At 52.2% G+C, this 16,938-nt stretch overlaps 1 long non-coding RNA gene and 3 gene segments (V, D, J or C); all 4 read left to right on the top strand.

Annotated features, from left to right (window-relative positions):
* LOC139441034 (uncharacterized) overlaps positions 1-3,208 on the top strand; it is a 38,559-nt gene extending 35,351 nt beyond the window's left edge. For both annotated transcript variants that reach the window (XR_011651411.1, XR_011651412.1), the window contains exon 2: positions 3,128-3,208. This is a non-coding gene — a long non-coding RNA (uncharacterized lncRNA). The remainder of the gene's footprint in view (positions 1-3,127) is intronic.
* The window catches only part of LOC128781375 (immunoglobulin lambda variable 5-39-like), a 591,472-nt gene that overhangs the window by 413,758 nt on the left and 160,776 nt on the right, over positions 1-16,938 (top strand).
* LOC112310504 (immunoglobulin lambda variable 5-45-like) overlaps positions 1-16,938 on the top strand; it is a 715,836-nt gene that overhangs the window by 542,069 nt on the left and 156,829 nt on the right.
* LOC139441033 (probable non-functional immunoglobulin lambda variable 11-55) overlaps positions 1-16,938 on the top strand; it is a 511,832-nt gene that overhangs the window by 352,845 nt on the left and 142,049 nt on the right.

The following is a 16,938-nucleotide window of genomic DNA, read 5'->3' as shown; positions in this document are numbered from 1 at the left end:
ACAGGATTAGTGGAAGGGCTGATATTCTGCTGACTCTGCTGGGAACTGAAACACCAGAGCCTTTCACTTGCGCCGACACCACAGAGTCATCCCGGAGCAGCTGCGGGCACCACAGCGATTTGGCCGCTGCTCACAGGTAGGTGAGCGGCAAGGCTGGGCACTCACCTGACCCGGTTCAGGTCAGTCCTGTCCCATGATCTGGGGGTTCATCCCAGGACTTCAAGCTGGGGTCTGTAGAATGGACATCGCCCAGTGTCGCTGGTATGTTAGGGGACAATTAAAGCTGCTGACAAAAAATCCAGGGAGCAGCAGACACAGGCCCCAGGCCCTGCCCTTGGAGGCAGCTGGAGGGGATGTGGCTGAGGGAGTGACAGGCAGCAAGCGAGAGTGTGGTGAGCTGTCCCCTTCCCTCGGCGCCTTCTGCCCCTCTCACACTGTCACTCTGTCTGTCTGTCACTGTGGTGACATCTGGGTCTCTCCTCCTCAGTCATGTTCTGTGTCATCCCTCCAGAGCATATGACCCTGTGTTACCTGACCCCGGTCACCCACCCCTTTCTCCATGTTCTTCCTGGTGCACGGGGTGCATGTGTCTCTGTGTCTGTCTGTCGTCTCCATCACCTTAGTGACCGGGGAGGTGAGCAGACTTCCAGGTGATATTTTCACACATGCACCTTCTTTTTTGGTGAAGTATTTGATCAGATATTTGCATATTTTAAAAAATTCGGGTCCCAGCCTTCTGTGTGTGTGTGTGTGCGCGCTTGTGAATTTGTTGTTATGCACTTTATTTATTTGTTTGTTTATTTTCCTACCCAAACGTCTTTGTTTTCATTCCTTTCCGGGACAGAGAAAGGGAGAGAAAAGAAGGGAGAGAGAGGAACTTCAGTGTGGGAGAGAAGCATTGGTGGGTTGCCTCCCGTCAGCACCCAGACCCGGGACTGAACCCCAAACCTTTTAGTTACAGGACAACGTTCCAACCACCTGAGCCACACGGGCCTCGGCTGTGCACTTCCGTCCCACGGGCAGGCTCATGCGCCCGCCACAGCGGTCAGGTTTCCACGCAGTCCCATCGCATGTGGACTCGTCCTGTTCCCCTTTTACAACATCCACCTCCCCCCACCCACAGCCTCCCCTGTCCCTCAGCCCTGCAGCCATCCCCTGGTTCATCTCTCAAATTCTGTCGTTTGAAAACTTGTGTATAAATAGAATCCTACAGAACGTAACATTTGTGACTGGTCATTCATTCATTGTTTTCATCATAGACTCGTCAATGGTGTTGTGTGTATCCGTAGTACACAAATTTTGTGGGGGAGCTGAATAGGATTCTGTGATTTTCATGTGCCAAAGCCACTTAACCATCGCCCCCCAGGACATGTGCAGTGTGTTCAGTTTGGGGCTCCTGAGTGTAAGGGCTGCTCTGAACTGAACGTTTGCATCTTCCGAAGCTCATCCGTTGAAGTCCCTCCTCCCAGTGGAGCTGTATTTGGAGAGGGGGACTCTGAGGAAGTAACAAAAGCCAAACAAACCAAGTGTTATGGGAGGGGCTCTGGTCTGCAGGGATCAAAGTTCAGAGACTCTCTCTCTCTGTGTCTCTGTCTCTCTGTCTCCCTCTGACTTCCAACTGTAAGCAGCTCGGTGCTGTTTGGTTACCACAGCCTGAGGGGACGAGACAGGTGCTGTGCACACTTGTGTACGGGCTTCTATGTAAACATAACGTGTTAACTTTCTGAAACAAACGCCCAGTGCTGCAGTGCCTGGGGGGCATGGTGCCTGCATGTTCATGTTACACTGAGCGCACGGCTGGTTTCCCGCTGTGGCTCTGCCGTCTCACACTCCTGCGGCGACTCGTGACGGACCCCCTTCTCGCCACCGGCCCAGTGTTTGGTGCTGCCCCGATTTGTACTCTGGTCAGTCTCATCCGCTCTCACAGGTGTGCAGGTGTCTCACCATGGTTTTCATTTACCTTCCCTGGGGGCTACTGATGGACATTTTTTGTGTGTTTTTTTGACATCTGTATATTGTTCCATCAACTCTCTATTTATGTCATTTGCCCATTTTCAAAAAGAATTTCGTTTGGTTTGTTTTTTAAATTTTTTAAATGATTTGAGAAAAACACGCGTCTATTGCCCCCCCTAGCCCCCCCCAACCCGTGCACTCATTGGCGACTCCTGTGTGCACCTCAGCCAGCGATCGACCGAACCCCTGGTGCACTTGGACACCTCTTCACCGACGGAGCCCCCAGCTGGGGCCATTTCCTTTCCGTATTAATTAGTGTGAAGCTTATACACACAGTTCCTTGATGGGTTGGGATTGCCAAGCATTTTCTCCCACTTTATTGTTTTCTTAAATTAACTCCATAAAAGGGCCTTTTGTAGAACTAAGTTTTTAATTTTAAAGGGCTTCCATTCACTTTCTTTGTTTCTACATATCTAGCATTTCTATGAACACTATGAACTTTTGCTAAGACCAAGACGCAAAAGATTTCTCCATTTTTTAAAACATACTCAAAATTCCCCCAGACGCACAGGACCACTTTGCCTGGGCCCTGGAGGAAATTCCGGCCTCTTACCCCAGCTTGACCACTGTCCCTACCATCCCTGCTTCCAGCACCCCCACCCGACAGCGCAGTGTGATCTCATCCCTGCAGGGGACTGAGCCTTCTCCCCTACACCAGACAGGAGACTCTGCCCAAGTGTGGGTGTAGGGGCCGGTCAGGGGTCAGCATGTCTCACTCAACACCACAGAGAGCTCTGAGCAACCTGGGCACAGACCTGGACATGAGGACCCAACTTTAAACCCTCCACTGGCCCCAGCTGCTCTCTGCCCAGCGGGTGCCACTCAGGAGGAAGGAAGTAGATTTGCATGGCACCCCTTATACAGGATAAAAGAGGCCCTGAAGGCATATTGTCAGCTGTGGATCAGAGGAAGATCCTGGAGCACCTCTACCATGGCCTGGACCCCTCTTCTGCTCCCCCTCCTCACTTTCTGCACAGGTGCTGTGTCCCAAGACTAAGCCCCCAAGGAAACCAGGGAGCAACCTGGCCCTGACCTTCTCTCAGCACAGAGGACGTGAACTGTGTGGGAAGGACACCCTCATCCTCACACTCACCTCTCCTGTCCTCTCTCACAGGTTCAGTGGCCTCCTCTGAAGTGACTCAGCCCCAAGCAGTGTCTGTGACCCCAGGACAGACGGCCAGGATCACCTGCCAGGGACAGGCTGTAAGAAGCTACTATCCTACCTGGATACAGCAGAAGCCGGGCCAGGCCCCCGTGCTGGTCATCTATGGTAACAATAATCGGCCCTCAGGGATCCCAGACCGATTCTCCAGTTCTCGCTCAGGGGACACCAGCACCCTGAGCATCAGCGGGGCCCGGGCTGAGGACGAGGCTGACTACTACTGTGCAGCGTGGGACAGCAGTGGTAAAGCTCACAGTGACACAGGCAGGCGGGGAAGTGAGACAAAAACCACTGACAGTGTCACACTGTCTTTCAGCCACAATAGGTCCGGAGACAAAGCCATGACCTGGTCTGACTCAGGCCCCAGGTCTGAGATCCCCAGGCTGCCCCCTCCTCCCGGCCCTCACGCAGCTCTGCACGGGGAGGGCAGGAGTGCATTCAGGGCTGGCAGGACCGGGATGTCCTATGGTTTCAAGGCCAGGGTGTGAGGAGGGACAGAGGGCCTGAATGGAAGGACAGAGAGGGAGACACACACGCAGCGGTGAGGACACCGGATGTCCACACGATGGAGGCTTGTCACTCACGGGCCCACTGCTCTGAATTGATCCCCAGAGCTGTCCCCCTGGTCTGAGCTCCTGAAGCCGCAGGATCTGACAGCAGCCTGGGATTCTGAACAGATGTGAAGGGCGGGGTGGGGAGAGTAGAAAGGAAAATGGTTTGAAGAAATATTGACCAAAACCCTTCTAGTTTAGGTGAACTTTAGGAACCCACAGATCCAAGAAACACAACATACCCCAAGTACCGAAAACATAAAGGAAACAGCGCCCACACGCTTCACAACCAAACCCCTCAAGCCCGTGTGGTGGAGACAATCACAGAGCATCAGAGCAAACGTCGCCTTCCACACACAGCAAGACCCGTGGCGGGGGAGCCGCTTTCTCAGCGGAAGGAACGCAGCGGGAGGAACCAGGAGCAACGTCTTCAGAACACAGACACCAACCAACACAGAAGCTGTCGACTCTCCACTCAACCCGGAGAAATGCCTCTGAGAACGGGGAGAACCACCCTTGTTCACATGTACGGCCACGTACAGGACCGACCACTAGCAGATACTGATGCTGAAGGAACAAAGGACCACCCTCCAATGGAAGGAGAATGACCCAAACAGAAATAGGAATCCCCGCAAAGAAATGAAAGGCACCAGAAAAGGTAACCACGTGGATAAACAGAAACATTTTATCGTATTGTTTAAAGCAAAAGAAGAGTAACAGAGTATGCTGTGATTTATCATGTACGTTAAAGGAAAATGTAGGACAATGTTAGCAGCAGTTTTCGGAGGGAGAAAACGTGGTGTAATGTCCCTGTGTGATGTGTGAAGCGATACAACAGCACTAGAAGGTGGACTTTGGTGAGCTGGGTGTGTCCGGTGTGTTGGGAACCGCCCTGCCTGGTTTCAGAGGCTGTAACCCCTCATGGTTAAGGCTGAGTCAGAGTTGGGACCATAAGCCACTAAGGAGACAAAGCTTGTCTCCCTGGCAGAAGTGCCACCTCTGCCCACTTCACCCTGCTTGGCCCTGAACTTGGCCAGTTAGCCAATGACGGGTAAGAATCCTCAAGGGAGGATCAACCTAAGACAGGCTCTGGTCATGGAAGAGGACCGCAGGGAAGGACTCGGGGGGCTGTGGAAAAAGGGGGTGATGGACCCTCGCCCCTCGGCTTTGAAATAGCCTGAGTCCTCATTCTGTCTGCAAGAAGTCTCCTAATCTCTTGGCTGCCTTACTTCCCTTGCCTGACTTAAGCCTGAAGCAATAACAGAGGGCAGTGCAGTCCTGTGCTGGGAGGGGCGGATTCCCTGGGGAATCAGGCCTAACAAAAATACATACATTCCTGTGAAACCTACTCAATTTGTACCCTCAGTTCAAGAGATAAGGGTCCAGACCTGAGATGAGTCTGGCGCCTAAAGTTTTATGGCCCTCTAACTAATTGGCTGTAACTCAGAATAAGCCCTCAGAGTTCTCTGTAAATCATGTATTGTTTAACCCTTACTGACTGACAATGATTGATGAGCTCTATCTGTATTCCTGTGCGAATGAACCTAATAAAAGACCCTGGAGAGAGAGACTCGGGGGCCCTTCTCCCCTTGAGAGAAACGGCCACCTTTCTTCCCCAAGCAGATCATGTCTTGGTAGTCTTTTTCTTCTTCCGTGGCGGAACCGGGGGGCTGCGTTAAAGCCCCCCGACACCGTGGACCCCACCACAATCCTTAAACTGAAACCCTTTTAAACATCAGTTACATTTAATATGCCACCAAGGGTGATAACATGAAATCATGAAAACATATTCAAAGACAGTTATGGTGAGAGTGGACAGGAAAGGGGCTGAGTGGCGGTGGCTCGGTGACCTCTGCTGAGGGCAGTGCACTGGGGCCACGTGCCCCTGTGTGCATTTGGTGTTGCCGGGAATGTCATCTACTCACATGCCCCAAATCACAATGTTTTTATGTTTCCTTAACTTTTATCAGTTTTCTGTCTTCAGTGTCTTTGCTCTATCATAAAAATAAAATAAGGGTATTAATGAAGAAGGGTGAGTACACACTTGTGTGTGCTTCATATGTGTAAAGCACCAAATGCTTCGTATTTATCAAACCCTGTAATATCAGCCCCTCCATTAGATAAGCATTCTCACCATCACCCCATTTGACAGAGGGAGAAGCTGAGACACGAACAGCTGAGCTTTCTGTCTGAGCTCCAAACTAGAAAGTGGACCCGTGGTAGCAAACCAAGGTCCTGGGCCCAGAGTCCCTGGTTTTCACCACAGTCCTGCAGAGTCTCACTGTGCTCTCAAAGGGCAGACTTGCCACCTCTTTAGGTGCCAGAAAGTTCCCTCTCCTCTTTCACAAGCAGGGGACAGATGACCTGGTTCTGCAGCGCAGCCCTGTCCCATAGCAATGAAGTATGAACCCCCCAGGAAACCTAGGCTTCCCAGAGTCCGCATTTACAGGTTAAACGGGTAGAATCCATTTCCTTAAAATATTTATTTAAGTTCAATCAGTTTGAAATATTTCAATGTGAAGGAAACAGAAAGACTTTTTGATACTTTTCCATTATGTTCATAGTAAGTCTTTGAAATCTGCCATGTCTCTCAGAACTACAGCTCATCTCCACTGGGTCGACCCATATTCATGCTAAACAGCAGCGTGTGGCTTGTGGCACCAAATAGGACAGAGCAGGATCAGGGGGATGAGGTGTCTCAGATAACTGTCCCTGTAGGGACTCACCAGGTGTAGCTCATCATGGACACACTCAAGGCCACCAGGGGGCGATACAGGCCCCCGAACCCAGTCCCACTTTAGGGAGCAAGGGCTGCTCCACTTTCCACCCAAACCAGGGATCCTGAGGCCAGAGAAACAAGGAAATTATCACACCATGTGTCCACACTACTTTCATTCTTACACACGCGATATTAAATATAGTTACAGTTTTAAAGATAAATCTGAGCTACAAACACATTTTATTAAAAATCTGTGTAATGAATAGTGATACTCCTTTTGGATTTTTGAGAAAATATTGCTGCAAGTATCCCTCTCAGTAGGAAGATCATTTTCATAAACGTCACACAAGTCATAACGTGGTATTTTCTGCAGAGATTCCAAACTAAGGGAAACCTAAGGAATATTTTATTGAAGTCAGATGATGTTCTATTCTCCACAGTAGAATGCATTTGCCAACTCACAAGCACAGATCACGGTTTGAAGGTGAAATCTCCCAGGATGGCACTCACAGGTGGCCTCCCAGGGTGTCAGGAGACGCACGGCACCCACAGATGACATGGGGTTATTCTGATGTCCGTTATTATGATGTCAGGTGAGAGGAGCATATAAAACACTCACCAAAGTTTACCCTCCTTTAAGTTCTTTGAAGTAGCCATCTGATGCCCTAGCTGCGCATGTAGGATGATATTCATACTATGGACACCAGGAGGCACTGTGGATCCTTCTTTGGGGAACTTTATAGGTTTAGTGTCCTTGGTTGTGCTCAGTTGTAAAGGGCACCAGTGAGGCTCCTTTGAGGACATGTCTGTTGGTTAAAATCAATTCTTAACAATGACACCCACACCTGGACCTTCTTCTGACATCTGGAAATTGCCAGCAGGAGGCTGTTAGGCTCAGGGATGAGACTAGACCTGAGACAGACACTTGTTGGGGAATGGAGAACAGATTTGCATTCACGCTCCTCCCTCTTGAGCTGCATGAGGAGGATAAGACAGGGTCTTGGAGAGGACAGTGCCAGCTGGGCAGCCTCAGGGCAGAGCTCCTGGAAGCCCCTCTCACCATGGACTGGGTTCCTTTCTTCCTCCTGCCCCTGGTCTTCTCCACAGGTTGGAGCATCCCTGGGCTCTCAGGGCTCCGGGTTTCCTCCAAGAACACTCCCAAGGGGCATCTGTCCAGTCTGGGTGCATTCAGCCTCATCCCTGTGTTTTGTGTTTGCAGGTCTGTGCGCTGAGCCTGTGCTGACCCAGCCGCCAACTGCTTCTGCCTCCCCAGGAGCTTTGGTCAAACTCACCTGCACCCTCAGCAGTGAGCACAGCAGCTACGGTGTTATATGGTTACAGCAGAAGCAGCCAGGGAAGGCCCCTCGGTATGTGATGTGGCTTAGGAGAGACGGAAGCCAGAGCAAGGGGGAAGGGATCCTTGATCGATTCTCGGGCTCCATCTCTGGGGCCGACCGCTACTTGACCATCTCCAACCTCCAGTCTGAGGACGAGGCTGACTATTACTGTGCAATAGGGTACAGCAGTGGTAATACCACAGTGACTCAGGCCAATGGGGAAGTGAGACAAAAAACCCCTTCCCCATCTGTGTCACACTCTCCTCAGCCCAAATAGGACCAGAGACAAAGCCATGAGCAGGTCTGGTCCAGGTCCCCAGACCTCACATCTCAGGCTTCTGTGAAGGGGGTGGGACAGCAGTGGATTTATTGTCACAGGATGGGCCTGACATGGTGTTTCCAGGGCGGTGGAGACAGGACAGACCTATGACCATGTAGTCACTGATTCCCAAATGGGAATCCCCCAACACAGTGGGACGCACACATGTTCCAGATCCAACAGGCATCAGTCGCATTGCCTGTCACCCTGTCAAACTTTCCTGTGAATAATCAAGGAAACAGGACTGTCATGAATATAAAAATCACTTTGTCCAGAATGGCCATGAAATGGCCCAGATGACACAGTTTGTGGACTAGGAGACAGAAAAGATGACTGTAACATATTTCCTCCATTCATAAGGGAGGACGAATGATTTTACATGACAAGGGAAGACACAGAGGCCAAAAAACCAAGTTGGAAACCCAGATATAAAAGCTGTAATGTTGGGGATTCAAAGGGTACGGGATGAGGTTGACAGCTGACGAGAAAACACTCAGCACTTGTCAGAGCAACGTAATCTATTCACAATGAAGCAGAAAATAACAAAGACCAAGGTTAGAAAGGGATCCCACCTTCTGTTCAAACACACTCCATGTGGCTGTTTTAAAACACTTCTCCACAACATTGAAGGGTCCAGCACCTGAATGAAGCTCAGTGTGACGAGGGCAGGACAGCTCACCATCAAGACCCTGGTGTCCTAGGAAGGAGTTGAGGGACACAGCAGGAGGAAGTGAGAGTTTCCATGGTGACTGAGACCAGGGCACACAGGTCCCCGGGGATGGACTAAGATGCAGATGCAGCTGCAGCAGGGCAGCAGGGGCCCGGGAACCTGCCTGTCAGACTGTCCCCTCCTAGGATCACAGTGGGCGTGGCTTCACTCCTGTCCACCTGCCACTCACAGCTCAGTGACAGTCACCACAGGAAGGCACCATGTGTAAATCTCAGGGGACCTGCTCTCCCTCCCACCCAGGCTCCCTGTGGTCTTGACCCTGCCCTCACCCCTGTCCTCACCTGTCCCGTCCATCAGGATTGGGGCCCGCTCTGTCCTGACTTCTCTCTTCTGCCAGACATGTGGGGTCCTTGGACAGATGGTGACCATATTCTGTGCAGGAGCAGCAGTGACATTGGACGTTGTAATTGTGACTCCTGATGCAAACAGCCGCTTAACGCAGCCTAAGACGGCTGAGGTGGAAGGTCAGGAATGAAACCTCCCAGACCCCAGGTGGCACTACGGCCTCCCTGAGCCTCCCTCTGTGCTCCACGCAGCCCTGAGGCTGGTAGCTGTGGAGGTTCCCATGCAGGGCGGGGACAGGGCTCTTTGCCACAGTGTCTCAGTGCTGGGAAGGGAGCAGAGTCCATCCTGGGCTGGCCCTCCATTCCGCCTGTCCCCTACCGTGTTGTCACCTCTCCTGATATGGGAAGGAGTGAATCCCTCCTCTCTCCCACCACTGGGCACAGTGTGACCTTGTGAACACGAGTGCATGGGGACGCTTCGGAACAACCCCATCCCCCTGGCGGTGTGTGTGCTGAGACACTGCAGGATGGCACAGGAGGGGCAGGTTCACGTGGTGACCCCACCCCGCATAGTCTGGCTGTGAGCACAGGAGAGGGGCGGGGTGGGGATGCGTCTCACCTGGAGATCCTGACTCCAGGCACTGTTTCCACCCGCCCCTAGCACAGGTCTCACTGTCCAACGTATCAGGTCTGTCCACTGCTCCTATCAGCAGGGGAAGTAATGGGGACAATTGACCTTGGCCTGCCTGGGATCCCTGAGGAAGCAGATGGTGGGGGTCGGGGGGCTCCTACTGGCTGCAGGTCACCTTGATCTGCACCCAGCTCCCTGGAGCCCTGCTAGAGCCCCAGGCCCTCGTGTTCAAGGGGCTCCATCCTCCCGAGACCCTGCCTGCTCCCAGTGGGCGGTCTCAGCTCCCTGCCCTCATCCTCCATAGAGTATACACACCCCCCTGATTAACTCTGCCTTTCCCTTTCAAGTCCTGTAGAAAAGTCCCCTTTCAGGGAGGCCATCGGTGGTGCAAACACTGAGGGGCATGCTTTCCTGAGGGAACTCATCAGACCCCGGTCTCCCCCTTTGCAGCTCTGAGCACAGCTCCCATCTCAGTCGCCCCTTCTGTCCCCCTCACACTCAGTCCTGGGAGAAGGGACATCGCACAGGGTCCCGCAGACCAGTGACTGGGGACAGCTGCGCTCAGGGCAACCCTCACCCTGGACACTGCAGAACGCTCTCGTGGGCCAGCACAGACCCTGGGGACCTGTGACCTTTCCTACTGTGACCCCAGAAGGAGCCAAGAGGGCACAGGGTCCCAGGGTGCAGGAGAGATTGTGCTGTGTGGGGACAGAGGCAGCTCAGGGAGCAGCGTCAGCCCCTCAGGGGAGGGAAGCTCAGGGCAGGAGGCCCCGCCCCAGGGGGTCCTGATCAGGGACACAGAAGCAGCTGGTGTCCTCAGAGCTGGTCCTTGGAGGGGACAGTGCAGGTGTTGGGGCTGCAGTCACGGACACCATCATGGGGGTGACAATAGAGACTGAGTGTCTCAGGTCTGAGGTAACAGTGTGCCATATGTGGTCAGCTGGGTGGGGGTTTGTGGGCTGGGAAGGAGAGTCTCCCCGGCCTGCCTTCCAGCTGCCGGGGTGGCTGGCATCTCTGATTCCTTGGCTGACAGACTCTGCCTCCTCCTCACGGGGTGGTCTCACTTGTGAGCGTCTGTCCCCACCTGTCCCATTTTATAATGTCACCCGTCTAATGGGAGGAGAGCCCACCCTGGTCCAGTGTGGCCTTGTCTGAACAAATTTCATCCACAAAACTCTCATTTCTGCTTATCAGAAAGGCGTGCTGGGGAGACTGACTCCCGTGATTTGTGTGAAGGGCATTGCTTGTGTGCGCAGACGAGTGTGTATGTGTGCATACGGTGCGTGTGTGTCAGCCTTGCCAAGAAATATTCCCAGTGTCCAATGTCTCAACCCCTGGCCCTGCCCTCCACTTTCCTCACGCAGCACCCAGGGCCTCTGCTCTGCATTTCCTGCAAGGTGGGGATCGCGCGCGTGGATGGGAGGAGGTCAGACCCTTACTGCTTCCCAGCAGTTATCAGCACCGTTCCCAGAGCCTCAGTCCGAACGCTGTGTGACCACAGGGGCTCTGTGTGCCCCGCAGTCCCCTCCTCACCCCTGTCACAGATGGGGAGCTGAGGCCCGGACCCAGGGGCCCTGGGCTAGGTCACCACTGGGGAGTGGAACACTCGGAGGTCCTCCGGCTCCAGGGTCCCTGGTCATCACCACCGTCCTCGGCCTTTCTGTGCTCTCAGTGCTGAGATGGGCACTGAGATGTGTCTGCTCCTTCAGGTGCCAGAAAGTTCTCTCTGCTATTTCAAAAGCAGGTGACTGACAGTTTGACTTGCAGGGCGGTCCTGTCCAACAGAAATAAAACTTTGACCACACGTGTAACTTAAACTTTTCCCGGAGCCACACTGACAAATGTGCAGAAACCAGTGGTGTTATGTTTCACAATAGATTTTGTTTAACTGACTCCGTTGAAAATGTCATCATCTCAATGTGAATTAAATATTAAATATTGATGTATTTTACATGTTTCTTACACTGAGGTTTTGGAAACAGGGAAATATTTCAGTGTCTGTCCCGCCTCTGTGCACATGCAGCCTCTAATGTCAAGAGATGCGAATTCTTCCAGGGTGACGACATCAGCGCTCAGAGGACCTGGTTGCAGAAGGCAGGTCAGTGACTCAGGGGCTCAGGATGCTGGGTCCTGGGACAGGGGAGGACAGGATAAGGGACACAGAGAGGGGCAGGGCAGGCAGGGGATTCACAGGTGAGGCTCTGAGGTGGGGCTCCTGGATTGGAGTCTTGACTCAGCATCACTGACTGGGGGACTCTGGGAATATCCTACCCTACAGTGAGGGCTCCTGCTCATGGGACAGGAGAAGGGGCTGGGCTGAGGGCGGGTGGGGGTGCAGGTGACACACTCACCAAGGGTCAGCTTCTCTTCTGGGCTAAAAAGTAATAATAGTCACTCCATTGAAGGAGCTAAACACTGTAAGATGTCACTCAGCCTGTGGACAGAAGGGGGCACTGTGGTATTTGCCTTTAGGACTGATGGGTCTCATTTCCCCTGGGCTGTGCTGAGTGTGAAGGTGGTAATATGTGTGCTTCGAAGACTCTTCTGTTGTGTAACATCATCTCTCCACCTTGAACTCACACCAGACCTTCTTCTGACATCTGGAAATTACCAGCAGGAGGCTGTTAGGCTCAGGGTTGAGACAAGAGCTAAAGTAGACAAGGTGATGAGCAGAGGACAGATTTGCATTCAATGCTCCTCCCTCTTGAGCTGCAAGCAGAAGATAAGAGAAGGGCTTACAGAGGCCAGTGCCAGCTGGGCAGCCTCAGGGCAGAGCTCCTGGAAGCGCCTCCCACCATGGCCTGGGCTCCCTTCTACCTCCTGCCCCTGGTTTTCTCCACAGGTTGGAGCATCATTGGGCTCTCATGGGTCCCAGTTTCCTCCAAGAACACTCCCAAGGGGCATCTGTCCAGTCTGGGTGCATTCGGCCTCATCCCTGTGTTTGGTGTTTGCAGGTCTGTGCGCTGAGCCTGAGCTGACCCAGCCCCAGTCTGCTTCTGCCTCCCTGGGAGCCTCGGCCAAGCTTACCTGCACCCTCAGCAGTGAGCACAGCGGCTACACTATTGCATGGTTACAGCAGCAGCCAGGGAAGGCCCCTCGGTATGTGATGTGGCTTAAGAGTGATGGAAGCCACAACAAGGGGGACGGGATCCCTGACCGGTTCTCGGGCTCCAGCTCTGGGGCCAACCGCTACTTGACCATCTCCAACCTCCAGTCTGAGGACGAGGCTGACTATTATTGTTATACATGGGATGGCAGTGGTAATGCTCACAGTGACACAGGCTGATGGGGAAGTGAGACAAAAACCCCTTCCCCATCTGTGTCACACTCTCCTCCAGCCCCAACAGGACCAGATACAAAGCCATCAGCAGGTCTGGCCCAGGCCCCCAACCTCGGATCTCAGGCAGCTGTGCAGAGGGTGGGAGAGCAGTGGGTTCAGTCTCACAGGACTGGGCGGCCCTGGTGTTTCCAAGGCTGTCGTGTGAGTTGGAGACAGAGGGCGTGAGTGGAAGGACAACAACCAATCAGGACACCAGATGGAGCTGTCAGAGAGCTGGGCCTCCAGGAGGGAAATTAGCACCTGACTCCTCCCTGCTGTGGTCCCATCTGTGAACGTGTGAGGGCAACTGAAGAAGGATCGAACTGTTTGCATTAACTCAAATGAATCTCCAATAAGCTAGAACAGCAGACAAAACATACATAGAAACACAACTATTGTTCACCAACAAGGAAATATTCACCAAGTCCGGTGTCGCATCAAATATTCCTGACTGGAATCTAGAAAATACAAGCTCTGATAAGCAACAAAATCAGCCGATCATCCTGGCCATGAAATGTCACCCGTGACTGAGGGGTCAGTGATGGATTGTATGAAACCCGTGTTCCCTGGTTCCGGTGTGCAGGGGAACGCTGGAACGTGGGAACTGCAGACCAGGAGGACGAACACCACGGCCAAGTCAGCACACAGATGCGGAAACTGCAGCGTCTGAGACAAATGACCCTGATGGGACTGACGGCAGGTTCACCACCACGGAGGGGAGATAGTTCATAGATGACATGGAGGAGGAATCATGGAGAAGACATGAGAACACAGACACAAACCTCATTGAATAAATACACAGAAGCGTCATGTGCTGGATGGCTTGAGGGAGCCTCATGTGCCCGTGACTGCAGTCTCTGAAGCAGAGACGTCTGCGGGAGGCAGAAAAAATATTTGAGGAAATGAAGCAGGGTGCAGCCAAGAGGAGGGCCCCAAGAAGGGATTTGTAATGGGATCCAGAACTCAAGGTGTCCAGGAAATATTAGAAAAAATATATATAGGATGTCCTCACCCCAACAAGCCTGAGCCAGCGGGGATGGGACACATGGAACAGGGCCATTCAGAGCTGTTTTGGGTAGCAACAGCTTTGCAGCTAACCCCTGGCATGGTCATTTAACATATCTATAACCTTGAACTTGTTTCATCGATATGTTAAATCGCTGTGGCCATGCTTTGAACCAGAGGGATGGGAGCCAATTCCACCCAAGATGCGACTGGGAAGCAATTCCCCCTGGTTACAGGGCCTGTGTGAGTGCTTGGAGATGATTGGCTCCATGCCATGGGGCCACACCTGCCCAGACTTACTATGGCAGCCCAGTAAAGCTGGAAGAATACGGGGATGCTGGCAGGTGTAACTGATTGTAGGAGGAGTCGGAAATGGGGCTGCAAAGAAAGATGGGTGCTGGGATTTAAACCTAGGCGCGGCAGCCATAGAGTGGGAGAGGACCACGCGGTTCTGAAGAGGAGAAGAGAGGACCAGGCAGTTCCAGAGTGAATAGGAGAGGACCATGTGGTTTTGGAGTGCTGCTTTTTACTACATGTCTTAGGCAGCAGGAGAGACTCTGCCAGGAAGAAAACGGGAGAAAGGACTCTTGCTGCTGGGCCATGAGAAGGTGCCACATGTCTTGGATTAACTGGAGATTGCAGCAGCCACACAGCTGATGGTGCCGGGAGCCTGAATCACGGACTTCTACTTCTTTTCCTGACATTGTTACCCTGACTGGGCAGAGGGAGAGGGAAGCAATGTCTGCATCTGTGGGTATTCTAAAGGACTTTAGTATCTTAATGAAGACATTAAGTCACTACTCTAAGTCTGTATAACTTTTAAATAAAAAATTTCTTTCCTTTTCACCAGTCTCTGGCATTGAGAGATGTCTTTCCTCTGGTGGCGGGCATTTCGAACCTAGCAGGTGTGTGTGTTGGGGGGGAACCTCCAGTGACGGAAAGGGGGAAACCTTTCTGTAATAATTTATAGTGAACCACCCCCCGCCTGCTCTGTAAGAGAAATACTGGCCTAAAATGTACCCATTTCAGTGAAAACTGAGATCCTACAGATCCAAGAACCTCAGCAAAACTGAAGCAGGTAAAACATACAGGAAACATCAACACACATCACAGTCAAATTCCTGGTCCAGTGCTGACAACAAAGCCTCAGAGACACGAGGCCCGTCCATGGAGAGGATGAAGCAGAGGGATCCAGGCAGTGGTCCCCCTGGAAACAACACAGATGTGGGGAGAGGGGAGCAGAGTGTCTAGAAAACTATCAGCAACAACCAAACTTCAATAAAAAGCTGTCTACTTTCAAGTCTTTACCCGGTGAAATATCTTCCTAAAAAGGAAGCAAAGTTGAACGTTCTCAGATGTACAGAAACTGGGAGAACTGACACCCGCGGACGCTCTGACCCAAAAAGGGCAGCGGACACGCCCAGGACAGAGAGAAATGGGAATCTACACAGAGAAATTAACGGCATCAGCTATGGTTACCATGTGGATAAATATGAAATGTTTTGTCTTATTATTCCACAAAATACATCACTGCTAAGGGGAAAACAATATCACAATACATGTTGTGGTTTATAATATATGATAAAGTAAAGTTATGACAATGTTACCTCAAAGCTCTGAGAGGAAGAGAAACCTGTTATGATAAACTCAGGTGCCTCACTCAAACCAAGTCCAGGTCCAATGTGACATTTTCCCACAAGTTCATAACTTCAGCAGCAGGAGAGAAGTGCTGTCAGAATTCTCTGAATCACAAGACAAGGTCCCGTGGGACTTCCTGTGCAAACCAGGAAGGGAAGCAGCAGCCCCTGTGTAGGGACAGTCCTGGTGGGTCACCTGTTCACCCACCTCGCTGACACAGGACAGAGGTCACAGTGTAGTGGCTCCTTCCTCCCCTGGGTCCCCCTTCAGCTGCTCTGACTCCTGGGCCAGGTGTGAGCTCAGTGTGTCATCTGTCCTGCCCCTCTTCCCTTAATGCTACAGATTTACGTCACGTGGGGCTGATCTGGTTTGCACCATAACCACCTTAGCTTCTCACTGTCCTTCCTGCTCAGACAGACCAGACCCTTCCCCCAGGGCACGGACCCTGCTGTCCCCACACTCACGTCCTCCTAGTGCTTCCTTTCCCACCCTGACGGTAGCTCCAGGGTCCCCTCCAGCAAGACCACTCCAGCCTGTCCCCCAGAGGACCTGCCTGTCCATTCTTGTCTGATCTCATCAAGGTATCGGAATACTACAGCAGCTGCACAAGTATCTCCCTATAATTATTCTCATTTTTTATTAATTTATTAGTGCCTATTATTTTCCTCAGTAGTCAGGAATTTTTAAATTTAAAACACACACCCGACAATGAGAGACGTGGGCAGACAAGAGATCTTTTCCTCCTGTAGGAACAAGTCCGGGGCCCGACGGTTGTCCTCAGACACCCACCAGCCCTGTGAGGTCCTAACGTCTCTCCCTTTCTTTACCAACATCTCTGCAGTGAGGCTCTGCTCTCCTTGTTGTTGCAGATGGACCTCAGCACGGCCGCTGCAGCTCAGCTGTCACACCCAGTGTCAAGGGGACAGGAGCAGCACAAATCTAGTCTGTTCCAATCCTTCATAGGAGCTCAAGTTCTTTGGAAAAAACCCAGCTGGGTGACACACCCACGGGTCAGCACGGAGCCACAAGTTCAACACCGTCCAAGAGGGACTCAGGAAGAGCAATCGTGTGGCTGTTAAATCAGGAAGGGAGACAACATTCACATAGAAGCTGGCGGTGACTGTGCTGTGTCACCTGAACCAGCGTGTCCACTGGGTGCTCCCATTGCACACTGGCATGTGAGAGGCAGGACTGGTCCCGTTCAAACATCTCACCCAGGACACAGTGTCT

This window comes from Desmodus rotundus, chromosome 7, assembly GCF_022682495.2.
Source record: "Desmodus rotundus isolate HL8 chromosome 7, HLdesRot8A.1, whole genome shotgun sequence".
In the NCBI taxonomy this organism is placed as follows: domain Eukaryota; kingdom Metazoa; phylum Chordata; class Mammalia; order Chiroptera; family Phyllostomidae; genus Desmodus; species Desmodus rotundus.
Note: the sequence above shows the minus strand (reverse complement) of the source record. Positions and strands in the feature narration are given on the sequence as shown.